At 39.2% G+C, this 13,683-nt stretch overlaps 1 long non-coding RNA gene across 1 annotated transcript; it reads left to right on the top strand.

Annotated features, from left to right (window-relative positions):
• Positions 1–4,356: 4,356 nt before the first annotated feature.
• LOC111926113 (uncharacterized) lies at positions 4,357–9,556 on the top strand. Its single transcript, XR_002862694.2, has 3 exons — positions 4,357–4,607; positions 5,225–5,462; positions 6,530–9,556. It is a non-coding gene; the product is annotated as an uncharacterized LOC111926113 (long non-coding RNA).
• Positions 9,557–13,683: the final 4,127 nt, after the last annotated feature.

Below are 13,683 nucleotides of genomic sequence, written 5' to 3'. Positions count from 1 at the left end.
TGAAAGTTAATTTGCTCCTGAATAAAAAGGGAGTGTAAATAATGGAATACTAGAAATCCTGTTATATCATCAGAGTATTATGGTACTTGTCAAAGACAGTGACCTATACCATGTTATGACCCAAGACTAGAGGTTTTTAGAGCCCAGTTTATAAACAAAACCATTTAAAAATAATTTTAGAATTTGGCCTGTGTAAATGTTAATACAATTTTGGAGCTAGATCAGGAATTTTGTCCTTGCATAAATGAGTTTGTGGTGCAACGCATGACTAGGGCTCTTCTGTGATATCATAATGAAAATAACAGTAGTGTCACTGTAGTCCAGGGCACTCCTGAAGACCATAGGAAATTTTTTAACAGAGGAAGACAGCCAAGGAAAAGGTGGACATGTGCTCTATTATGCAGAAAATTTTCTCACCTCAGAAATCCTCATGGCAGCAATTAAAAAAAAAAAAAAACCCTAAAAAGAATCGCCCCACCAAAACCAACCCAAAACCTCAAGCCAAACTGGGAATCACTGGAAGCACTGAGAACTAAAACATGCAGTAGGCTGAGGGATAAAATACCATTATCCAAAGCATCCCTTTGTAGCACTGCAGGTGCAGGGTAAGTGAAAGAAAATAAACCGAGACCTTTAGTATTGTATTTTAGTTCAGAATTTCAGGGAAAAAGAAATAATTTGTGGAATTCTTTGGATTGTTATGTCACTGTACATACTTTTCTTATTATTAGAAAGGAGCCAGACACCAGTTGCAATTATTAGAAATATACAAAACCAGTCAAAACTATCATATAAAAGCTATCAGAGGAAACAATATGATAATGTTTTCTATCATAATAAAAAGAGGACTACAGAGAGATATAAAATTTTCCCTTAGTGATACTCCAGCATGGAGGATGGGTGAGCAGGTTGGTGGGACCTCACAGGCAAACCAGAGTGCTGCTCTCTGGTGTGCAGAAGGGGCACAGCAAAGGACGAGGATGAGCCAGAGGGAAGGACATCGGTGTGCACATCCATCCACAGCTGCTTTACTCCTTTTCACTGCTGGCCAGAACACTTCACAGTCTCCATATCTGGGAAGATACAGCCTTGGAATTATTATGTATTTTATAACCTATCCACAGTACAAGGTTGAGGACCAATGACAGAGGAAATCATGTGCCCATGGAAAAGCCTCTTTTGGAAGGCTTTCAGGATCCTCTGCTTACTCTGTTCTAGACACCAATCTCTTGGAAACTGTAGACTGGCAGCTTGCCTTACATGAATGTAAGGGTGTTGGGCATTCTTGTGGCAACGAGGATGGCAAAGCCCCACTGCTTTATGGGGTATTGCCATAATTGGATTAGTAAAAGGGTTGATAATAAAATTGTTGTGACTGTGTAAAACAATCCCTTTTTTGTATCATGCCCACCAGAAGGCTCCAGCCATGATGTATTTATCTGTTAGCATACCTCAGTCGGTACGTAACTTTTATCATCTCAGTGTAAAAAAGCAACAGGTATCCCAGCTTGCTCAACATCACAAATGGAGAGAAAAATCCTAAAATAAAAACTTAAATCATCTAGGTTCATCCTAAATTGCATATCAGTATTTATAAAGGCTTCACTGCTGTATTAATGGAGTCAAGTCTGTATTGGTGTTCTCCAGGTGCCTCAGCTTTGGTCATCAGTTCCAGCTGCCTCAGTTTTGGGAGCACTGAGAAACCCAGCAGTTAAATCATCCCTGTGCCCTGAAAGAAGGCACAAATTAAACATTCTTCCACTCAGCCCCCTGAATGAAACGTGGCAGTTCCCTGTCTTTTATCCCACACCACTGTCTGTCCTGCTTATAGAGCACCTGAGAGGTGCCTCCCATCCTCAGCTCATCTGTGGTTTGTGTAGGACCTGTGTGGGAGGGTGGATGGAGGGGCTGGAAGGACAGCTACCACTACTGAGACAGCCTACAGGCAAAACCAGCCACACCAGCTGAAAACTGAGCACATAGGGGTTGTTCTGGAAGGGCTATTTTTAGCTTCATCTGGATCATATTAAGCATTCCCTGGTGTCCAAGACTCCCTTTCTCCCACTCAGTGATGCTACAGGGCCAGATTTGATCCTTCCAAAAGACCTATGAAGAAGAAAGAGCAGTGACAGCCTTGATCTGAAACAATTGCTGTAACTAATGCGCTGTCAGTAGTGACAAATGAGGAGGAAATGTTATTTTTTCAGCTGTGAAAAAAAGAAATGGTCTAGATTCATTGTTGAGCTGATCCCTGGCTCCTGAGCTCCACAGCAGCATTTAGAAATGTGAATCCTAAGAAGGAGGGATGCTTTGCTCCCAGAAGAGCAGGATTTTAGCCACATCCTTCCTTGTTCACCCATTTTTTATCATCTGTATTGGTCAGTTTTCTATTAAGTAACTTGAATTTTACAAATCATTCTGGTGCCATACTTAGAATTGGAACAGAACTGCCTTTTCCAGTAGTGCAGGTCACAGCTTTTCTGCAAACTCATCTTTCACTGAGCAGGAATCTTTCCTGTCCCTCTGAAAATACTATTTGCCACCATACTAGACTGTATTAATTAAGAATTCTGTATGATCCTGGTTGGAGCTTGGGAGGATGAAATGGATTTAGCAGACAGAATGATACAGAGTAAATGAGAGAAAACTTTTTCTGGTACAGTCAGACACTGCATGTTTCCCCATGACAGGGTAATATGTTACTAACTACCATCAATGAAGGAGAAAAAAAGAGCAGAAAGAAAGCACTGAGCAGAAGAAATTGTTTAAAAATACCCAGACTAAACTCAAGACCTCTTGCTTGTTGGGCACTGGCAGGTCACACAGTTTACTACATTGCTGCTCTGATATCTGATAAAGTGCAAATGGATCAAAGCACAGGAAGGTGTTTCATAGCATAAATATTTTCTGAAGCAGGAACTCGAGATGCTGCTAACAGACTGAGACTTGTATAACTCTCCTGCAAGTTTCTAGAAACTTGGATACTCTATAACATTTTTTTTTTTGTAATACACCATATTTCCATAATGCAAAGTGCTCAAAAATAGCAATTAACGCTGTGATTTGTGTTTACATAGCAGAGAGTATTAGGAATATGAGTGAGGCTGACAAAGATTGGTAGATGAACTGCTTTTCCAGTATCTATAAAGCTGGGATATTTGGCACTTGGTAGGAATGAATATTCCATATTGTGGATTTAAAACTTTCCGTAATTCTTACATATATAAGTTGCAATTTTGACACCTGCCCTGTAAAGTGCAAGTGTGAGGAATGGACTCACAGGCATAATCATCTTCCATATACTTTTTTGAACATTCATATGACTTTTCCAAATAATTACTCTTTGAATTTTATACATTGTTATACCAGGTGGCAAACTGCAGTGGAATAAACTGCACAGTACCTTGTTATGTGATGGGAAAGCACGCAATACCTGGCAACATATCAATAAAATCTGCACCTATCACCTCCTCCATGTGAATGGCTTGTTTACTACACTTTGTGAATTGGGCTTGTGTTTTCTGCCTGCAGGTTTCATGGGCTCTGCCTTCATTGTGCAAACCAATTTGCAGCATTCCCTCATGCCAAGACACTTACATATGGTTTTATCAGGGGTGACAGTGATTTATTCAAAGAAAAATTTCTGTCACATTTCATGGTGAGTTTGGCAATCATTTCTTTTCCAAACTTGCCATATCCTTCAAGAAAGAGGAATTAGGTTTAAGAGGCTCTGCAGCTGTTTGGCATCTGATATTCAGAGCTTATTATTATTAGTGATTTGTGATCTCTAACCAGTCAGATCATTCCTTTCTCTAAACATTTTTTACTTTATTTTTTTTTCACAGGGAATGTAAAACTTTCCTCCTTTAAAGCCCAATGAAGGGAGGTGAAGACATTTATTTTTCAAATGTAATAAAATGAACTTTATATTATTATTTCAATGACTGATTAAAAATATTATTTATACCATACGAGTGCTTCCATGCATATTATAGGGTGTTTCATTTGTGATCCAGCTGAGATAGAACAGTTCCCTTTCACTTAACAGTCCTAGAGAATGACCCCAAATTATTCCCAACCTTATGCAATGTAAACAGAAGTACCTCTGAGTAACAGATACGTTTATGGTTTTTCATTCTATGGAAAAAAGAGATTTGTGTTTGCAAAGATTTTGAGAAGTCCTGTGGCTTGTTTTAAGCAGGAGGTCAAATAACTGAGCACAGTGATCTTGTTGGTGTTACTCTCCATGAATCTGTAATGAGCACAGCAATCACAGGCCCCATTCCAGGCTCCAGTGGCAGCAAACCCACTTGAACTGCTGGAGGATTTAGCCCAGCATCCCCTCTTTCTCCATTCACTAGAACGGGCAGCTAAATCTTGCTAATTGAATTGTCCTGGGCAGGTTCTGAGTAAGCCTGGATTGGATTTTGTTAATGCCAATCAATGAGTTTGTCCTGGTTTTGCAGAACAAGCCCCGTGTGCTGAGCTGTGCTCGGCTCATCATGGGCCGTGAGCCACGATCAGAAACATGGTCATGGCACTGAAAGCCAACAAAGGTCAAGCTCTGCTCTGCGAGGAAACCTTGATACAGATCTCCAGCACCAGAGGTCAATGCCATCAACTCTGTTGCCTCAAATCACATCTCATTCAAACATTCTTTTTCCTTAATATGAATCTGAAGTAATGTTTCCTTTGTCATGTGTTTTCCTTGGAAGCTGCTTATGCTGGAGCCTTAAATTGGTGCTGGGGCCATGTACTTGGGCCAACAGTTTGCCACAATCTGCATATGGGTGGTAATAATTGCTGCAGATAATAGCTTATCTTGCCCTTTAATACATCTTTCATTTGGAAATCCTTCAAGAACTATAGCATTGTTACTGAAGTATGAAAAGGCTCCTGAGGAGCATTAATTTAATTATTCTGCAGGTGAATAAATGGCAGATGCTAGGGTTGTGAAGCAGTCTCAACTCCTAGTCACCTGTCGTAGCCACAAGAAAATACTGTGTAAAAGACACCAGGTGAAACTTTAAAAATCTTATTAAAAAGTATTTTGGTTGCATTTACATCATTCTCCTGCATACAGTAAGCTTTCACTGAAGACTTTTGTTTTTGCTGTTTCAGTATGCTCAAAGCAATGACTGTTGTATTAAAAATCCTCATGGAAATCCGTACTAAAAATGTTACATTTCTATCTCATTCTTTGGCTTTTCCCCTTCTTTTCCAGGACTGTCTGTTCTGTAAAATGCAGAGGTGCTTCCAAGATGACTCTCGCACTCAGAGATACTCACGGTACTCCCAGGTTGCCGCCAGTGGGATTTTGGCTGGTTATCCCAGCCCACAGAACTGGCAGTGTACTCAGAGCTCTTGGCCAGGAACACAGAGCCATTCCCAAGGCAGAAAATTAGTCCTTAAAATTACTGGTCTGGCCACTACAGCTGAGGAACAGTTTCAGTGCTATACTTGTAAGAAGCAATTCTCATTTCCATCAAAAAGTTTTCTGGCTAAAACTTATTAAACTACAGCAGGAATAGGGCTTGTATCAAGTGTTCAAAGACAGCCTAGGGTGACTATTAGATACGGTCTGGGAATCCAGCAAAGTGATTCCTACTACTGGCATGTGAGTATTCATGAAAAAACAATCTGAGTTTTCTGTTCTTTCAGTTCCTGTGTTTGTCCAAAGTGAGTGATTACGTGGATGACATTTATAAAGCACCTTGAGACCTGCAGAGTACTAGTCTAACAGCTGGGTGTTATTATTACTCTGCTCAGTTGATGTTTTATACTATAACCATAGCAATGCTATATCTGAATTACTTCCAAAGGTAAAAATAAACAATGTGGTTATTTAACATAATTTCTCCCATAAAGGGAAATGTGTATTTCTTTTCAGCTCAGGCCTAAAAAATATTAGCAAAATCCAGATTGGAAGAATAAGCAGAAGGAAAGTACAAGGAAAAAGGTTGGATTTGGACTGAAAAGTGAGATTTGCATATCTCCCATTGGAATTAATTTTAGTAGTCTGACATAAATATTACCTTATGGAAAGGAGTTTCACTGATTGAAATGCTTCCAGAGAGAGGAGCTCCTAACAGTGGTTAATATCTTAATGGGGGGAAAGTCCATTAAATATGTTTAACTCTGTAGGCAAAAAGAAACACCAGGGTTTATCTTTTATGCATCATGAGTAAATGTTTAACACTGTGGGGAAGGTTTCAAAAGCTAAAAGAAGCAGTTGGTAGGAAGGCTTGACATTTGACCAAGGACAGCTGCAAAATTTTTTCTACCTGAATGCTGAAAATCAGAAAGATTTACCTGAGACTACAAACCAGTGCTTTGGCAGGTTTTTAACACAATTTCAGAGAAAGTTACAGTTCTATGTTTATTATATTTTCCTGTATTTCCTTGGTGCCAGTTTTAAAGATTCTTAAAATTATGGCATAGATTCACACCTACTTGTAGATCCATCAGGCTTAAAAAAAGAAAAGCAATGACATCCCCAGTGATTTCTCCCACTGTTGTACCTTCGTAGGTCCCTTGACCACTGTATCCTGTGAGAGTTACTGATATTACAAGCACAGCTCTGCAAAAACTCCTTGAAAGAAGGATGAAGAACTAAGCCACAGAAGCTACTTCAATTGCTACTTCAAACTCCCTGGGGAGTGATCTGAGCTCAGGGATGCAGTGTGGTCACACCCAGGCTGTCCAGAGCACACAGACCATACACACACAAGACAGAACTTCCCTGCAGATCTCCTCACAGGATATCCTGTGTGGTATCTCTGTGGCAGTCAGACTTGGTTATTTTATAACTTTCATCAGTTTATGGTGTCACGAATAATTTCTATGTTGTCCTGCAGCCCGCCAGAACAGAATTTTCATGGCATGAGACAGACATTATGTGCTGTGTACATCTGTGTATCACAGTGTATGGGAGTGTCCAAGCACCCTGCCTGGAGAGGGTTACAGGGCTGTGTAGAGATCCAAGCCAGGTACATTTATCTGTTCTGCCTACTGGTAGTCTGGAAGCAAAATTTTCCCAAGAAACACATGATGGTTTCTAATGGAACTAGCTAATCCACTGATGAAGGAAGCCCAGAAGTGAACTGCACTGTGTCTGTGCAGGATAGACTGCCATGGGACCACAATGGATGAAGGAAGTGGGGGCATAGCCATTTGAGAGTACAGACACATCCAGATGAAAAAAGATGTGTACTCATGAGCTGAAGGAAGTTACAAATGCATTTAAGTCTGGGTTCTGCAGAGGAGTCCACAGAGACAGAACAAAGGTAGTGCCCTAAAGCAGCCAGTGAGACTGTCCCAAGAGTCTGTGAAACACAGGAACTTCAGCTAAAGGAGAGAGTGATGCCAAGCACCCACTCCTTTGTTTCTTCTTCTACATGTGTGACTGTTTTTTGCTTATTACCACTGATGTCTTAAGCATCAGACACCAACTGAGTCTCCATAAACAGTTGATTTGGAAGATTAAATATATGTGGTCAATTCTGTCTATGAAAATTCTTTTGATGTACAGCTACAGCAGCGAGAAGGAATCTGCAGCTGCAAGCTGAGGAGCAGGAAGGAAAAATACAGATTTTATAGATTTATTTATTTAAAACAAATTCCTTGATTAAGCATTGCAGTCAGATCTGTCAGATGTGCAAGTCACACTATGTGAGTGAAGGCTGAAGTGCTGATTCTTGCTTAGAGTTATTCTAAAGCCAATTGTCACTTCCATGACTTTAGTACACTAGCTTCTCTCAGCTGTCCTACACGGGCAGTGAGGGAAATGCTACAAGATTCATCCAATCCAGGGCAAAATGGCTGGGTCAATGGGCTGAAGCCAATTGCACAAGGTTTAACAAGGTGAGTCCTGAACTTGAGTCACAACAACCCCTGCAGTGACACAGGCTGGGGAAGAGTGGCTGGAATGCAGCCCAGAGGAGAAGAACCTGGATGGGGTGCTGGTCAACAGCAGCTGAATGTGAGCCAGTGTGTGCCCAGCTGGCCAAGAAGGCCAAGGACATCCTTTGCTGTGTCAGCAATAGAGTGCCCAGCAGGACCAGTGACCATTGTCCTGCCTGTAAATCTCATCTCCACAACAGACAGAGCCTTCATCTGAGTGGACTACTCACCTGGGCATCATAAGGGGTTATTCTTCACAGGTTTTGACACCCAAGGTTGTCCTGGTTAAGACACCTAATTCCAAAATATACTTAATAGTCATTAAAACAGCATACATGATGGACTAAGTTCTCGAGGGTCAGCTGAAATTCAGCTCCTCAGCATTTCCTCCTGACAGAGCTGGTGATTTACCACTCTGGGAGCTCACTCTTCCATGCTCAGGTCTCGTGATTGATTGGGAAGAGAAACTGGACAGAAAATTTTTGTCTTCTGATTCTATTAGCCTGGGACATATCTGAATGTAAAGATTTGCAACACTGGAATTTGCCCCTGCACCTGAGAGAAGCACCCTGATATGCACTCCAGTCATCAGGGGGCATCTACTGTGAAATTGTGGTGGGCTGGCTTGTCTGGCCACCAGGTGTCCACCAACTCTGTAAATCAAAGACAATGTAAGGAAGCACCACCTTCGAGTTGGCTCTAGCAACATCTTTAGTGTTAGCAGACAACATCACACTCAATGTGGCAAGACAGAAATGAAAGTGTAAGTGAGGTGGTTCTGGGGTATGTACACCTTGACTTGCTACTCTACAGGATAATACCAGATGACTGTGTTGGGTTGTATTAATTTTTTTCTCTATGCCAAACATGCAGCCTGTAGGATGTGTGTGACCATCAGGGCAAATCAGACACCCAGAGACCTTGCCTTGCTCACCTCATTTTTTTTTGCCATGAAGAAATCTGAAACAGGCATTTGACTACGTATGTATTTCATATTCCTAATGTCTCAAGGAAACATGGGATTACATACACACAGCTAAACTTTCTTTAATGAATAAGAAAAACAGTATTTCCCAATGTGGTCTACTTAGCAGGAAGGTCTCTGCTCAGCCAGTGTAGTGGAATTGTACTTGACGAGTAAAATTGTAAAGCAGCAATCTAAACAGCAGCTTCTTCCAAGCAGTAATGCCACAATTAACAGAAGTGTTTCTCCATTCCCCAAAAACATAGCTGCTTGTGAAGCCCACTTAAAATGATGACATCTGATGACTTGCAGACCAAACACAAAACAGTTATTCCATACTTTTACATGAAGTAGAAGATAATTATTTTTGGAATTTTTATTAAGAGACCCAGAAGCTGCAGTAGTTTATGCTTCTACTGACGCAGATATATCTGAGGCATTAAAAATGGTGGATAAAGGAGCAGTTCAGTTTACATTTTCTTTCCATTCTGCTACTGCACAGAGCTGGAGAAAACTCAGTCCCACTGTTCCTACAAAGTGATATTATCCTTACAGCTACTTGTGTCAGCCAAGCCATATGGATGACCTTGGTTTGGGTTATATTTTCACAAAATTTTAAAAACAACAGGATCATTTCCTTTTGTTTATCTATTCCCTTGTTCAAATAAAAGAAGTTGAAATAATATGAAACATGTCGAGTTTTGTTATCAGTTGAACTAACTTACATAGGCATAGAACTATTCTAAGTATTTAGAGCCTTTAATTAGTATGTTTTCAGGAACAGACATTTCTAATCTCATTGGGCTTTCAAGCAGATGTTTCTGAATTAAAATAATTCTATTTCAAAAGACATCACTGAGCTTATTATAATATTTAAATAATACAATCCTTTTGATCATGGTATTGTGACATACCTCAGACATCTTCATTGTTTGTGCTATTTCTTCAGAGCCCCAATGAAATATGATATTCTGTTGGCACTGAATCAAGTGGTTATGGTAGGCACGGTTCTATATTATGCAGTGTTTACTAAAATCTACCCTATAAACAATTTAAATATATTATTATTACACGGGATGCCTTTAAATTAATTTGTGCTGACAGAAAAACTACAAACTCTGACCTGCTTCAGCAGTTTGCCTGTGAAAGCAACTTTTCAAATATTGTATATAAAAGTTAAAAATCTATGTTTTATACTACCTGTTCCAAAAATTACATTTGACTGGGGAAAACATTCAGCCAGAATGGCACTTGTGACCAGAAAGAGGGTATCAGGTACATGACAAAGGCACTGGCCAGCTTGGTTTTACTTCAGCTCACATCTAACCTATACATAAAATATCACAGATTATTACAGATCTGAGATTCCTTATCACTGCTGCTATTGATATTTAAAAGTACTGTGGCCACAACTCTTCTTTTTAAAAAGGAAGTGCCATTCCTGAGCTGCCATCTGGATGTCTCCATTTTCCAGACGAAGCAAATCTATTTTCTGAGTAAGAGGAGAAACAAAACTTTTAAAATGAAAAATGTTTATGTTTATTAGCTACTATCTCTTGTAGATGATAGCAAATATATGAGAGGGAAAGTTTAATCTGAAGAAAGCTTAACTCTGTCCCAAGTAGTCTGAGCCTCAGTTCAATAGTTATGTTTTGGTCAGCCTCAGAGGAATTTAGATATATGTGTCACTACCCTGCTGAAAAAGGTCACTATCCCAAATCTCTAGGATACTTTTTATTATCTTATTTACCAGCATTGCCAAAGCTGTAGGACTCAGATCCCAAGGCTAGAATGGGAAGAATGTGCACATACTAAGTTTAGTCAAAGGGTGAATTTCACTGCCATAGTCTAGACACCGGCTAGAAAATAGAAAAATACCTTCTAGGACATGAAGACATCAATAATAGCTGTCCTCTGTCACATGTATTTGTGTTTGCCAATGTATTTTATACAACATGTATAATTAGCCCTTCAAAGCACATGTAGCATTACATTTTTAATTTCTCCCTGCCTTCTTAAAATGCAAAAGAAAAGTATGAACATATTCTTCCTACTTTGCTACTTCTAAAATTTAGAAATACAAGAAAGAAGCTATTTTACTGGAGAACAAGTTATCTGTCTACCAAGAAGTTAAACAGAAAACGTCCTTTACTCAAAATGCTTATTGGCTCAGTCTTTAATATCAATGTATTTTAAGCAGTCTGATAAACATCCTTTACTTTGAAAATCTCACAAACACCACTTATTCTTGGAGACCATTAATTTATCAATTTTTCTAGGTGACAGAAGACCCACATTTCTTGTCATTGAAAAGGGTAAAAACATATCTTGAGCAAGATTTTAAAAAATCCCAAAACCAAAGGCATCTACAGGCTGAGGTTTTTATCTGCTTACTATCAGAGGCTGATTATCATTATCAATATACTTGGCAAAATGATACGAAATTATTTAATTTCTTCTGTGAAATGTCACTGGGTCCTTTACTAACATCAAATTCAGGGTGAATTCATAGGAAGTAATGAAAAGGAATTTTGTAATTTATGAACAGAGAGCAGATCCATCCTTGAAACATATGTACAAACACATGGCCATGCCCCAGTGTGAATTTCAAGCAAACAGTATGTTTCATAAAAAACAGCCAGTTTTCTCATTTCTAGAGAACTGGCAGCCACTTTGACTTGCTGAAAGATCCAAAAAAACATAATTTAAGTACTGTATTTAAAGTTAATCTAGCTAACAAAAAACAGGGATAAACTTTCCTAGACTAAAATTGTAAATTAGATGCAAATTGACAATAGGAGTGGAACTTTAATGATGTACAGTATTCATCACTGCTGGGGAAGTTAATTTGATGGTTAATGACATTCATTTACACATGGGTTCATTTGCTGACTTCCTCCAGTGCAATGGCACTAGCTACCCTGTTGGCAGTTAGCACTCAGGAAGGAGTTTTTTTTTAAAGAAAAACTCATCTAAGAGAATTAGGAACAAACAAAGGGAAAAAAAAAAAAAAAAAAAGAAAATCAATGGGACTGACACTTTTGAATGTCCCCCAGTGAGCAGTGGAAAGTTTTAAGCAGAAAGACTGACACTTGAGTAAGTATTTCTCTGATTTACTTCTCTAAAGGATGGTTTCTGGGATGCTCTAAGGGTACCCAGTGGCTTGCCTGGTGGGATACCAGTGGGCACATGGGTCTGTTGGTGAAGCACCCTCAAGCCTTTGGAGTAGGCTCAGCAGCTTGTAGGAGCAGAGGAACAAAGAGAGGAGTCCAACTTTTACAGTCAAAATTCCCAAGCTTTTCCCAAGTTAGCCCAATCATGACCTGCCCGTTACAATTTCCTTCCAGCCATTCTATACAAGCCCTAGTAATACATTCAAAAAAGCTGTGACCAAGCCCTTAGTCTCTCTTGGCAGAGATCAAATCAATAGCACACCAAACAAATTAGTGAGCCAACAATGCAAATGGATTTCTCACTATATTAATGGCTTCACTATTGACTGTGCTCTGCTTTGTTTCAATCATCTTCAGCAGTGAAGATCCAACTTGCTCAGCTGCTTGGCCTCCATACCAGAAAAGAAACATAGAATTTATTAATATCTCAGTGAATTACATTGGATTTTGGATTGTTTTCCATGCTATATTATTTATTGTACATAGGGTGAACAGGAACCCACTGGAACAGAGTTCACAGCTGAGGAGAATTTAGTTTTTTACAGATGGGAACATCCATGTTTTGTAATTTTTTTATTTGAAGAAAACAAAGGGAAGATTGAGAGAGAGAAAAAAAAACCAACTAAAAATGAGAGAAATACTTTTATTAGAGTATTATGAAAACATTTGCCATGCATATTTTGTTTCAAAATATATTAACTGTAGTCTACCAAGATCAGATAAACTACAGCATAAAAAGAGTGCATTTGTTTTCTCTGTACTCAGCAGGATTATTCACATTTGTTGTTTCATCAGATATTATTAATATAATAAATTGCACATGTTACATGTTTGCCAACATTCCTAAATTAGTCTTCAAAGAAACATCTAAATGATCTTCCACTATAAAGGGAAGAAAATAATGAATGTACAGTGCATTAAAAATAAGAGTGGCATCATAAATATCTACATGCACATCCATTTTTGCTAACCCAATCTGCCCAGAGGTCTTCCACTGCCAGGGATCTCTAAATCCAAACTAGACCAATGGCAATATATTTGCTCAGGAAGCCCCTGTTTCAAGTAATCTCATCTCTTTGATCAGCTGTAAAAGCACAAATCTAAAATCAACAGTGGCAGAACAAACTTCAGCAAACAAAGACTTGCCAGATGGGCAGGTGTTGAGAAATATTAGACTGCAGTTGTAGTGTTTAACTCCCTCACAGGGTGATGAAAGAAACACTGTATGTGTCACTGAAGGTGATGATAATAATAGTAATGAAAGTAATAATGAATCCACACTGTATGTCTGCAACAGGCTTTGCCCTGGTTCAAGACAAATCAGCTATCACTTCAAATTATTCCTGAATACAGGTGTTTCTGAGGTAAGAACATTAAAGCTGGTTTATAAGAGAGAAGAAAATCAAGACTGCTATTCATGTTTGCTGATAGATCTACCTCGAGTGCCTGAGAGTTATGATATCTGCCATCCCTTCCACTCTCCAGAAAAAGTAACTGTCCTGTATCAAGTATGACTGAACATGGGAGGAATTTGGTCCCAAACTACCACAACTCACAGCACGTTCTACAGCCTCTGGTGACAGCTTCTCAATGAGTCTCATATTCACAATTTGAATATGCTGTGCTCAGCATATCACTAGCTCT

This window comes from Cyanistes caeruleus, chromosome 2 (assembly GCF_971803275.1).
Source record: "Cyanistes caeruleus chromosome 2, bCyaCae1.hap1.1, whole genome shotgun sequence".
Lineage (NCBI taxonomy): Eukaryota > Metazoa > Chordata > Aves > Passeriformes > Paridae > Cyanistes > Cyanistes caeruleus.
The sequence above is the reverse complement of the archived record's forward strand: the minus strand, read 5'-3'. Positions and strand labels throughout refer to the sequence as shown.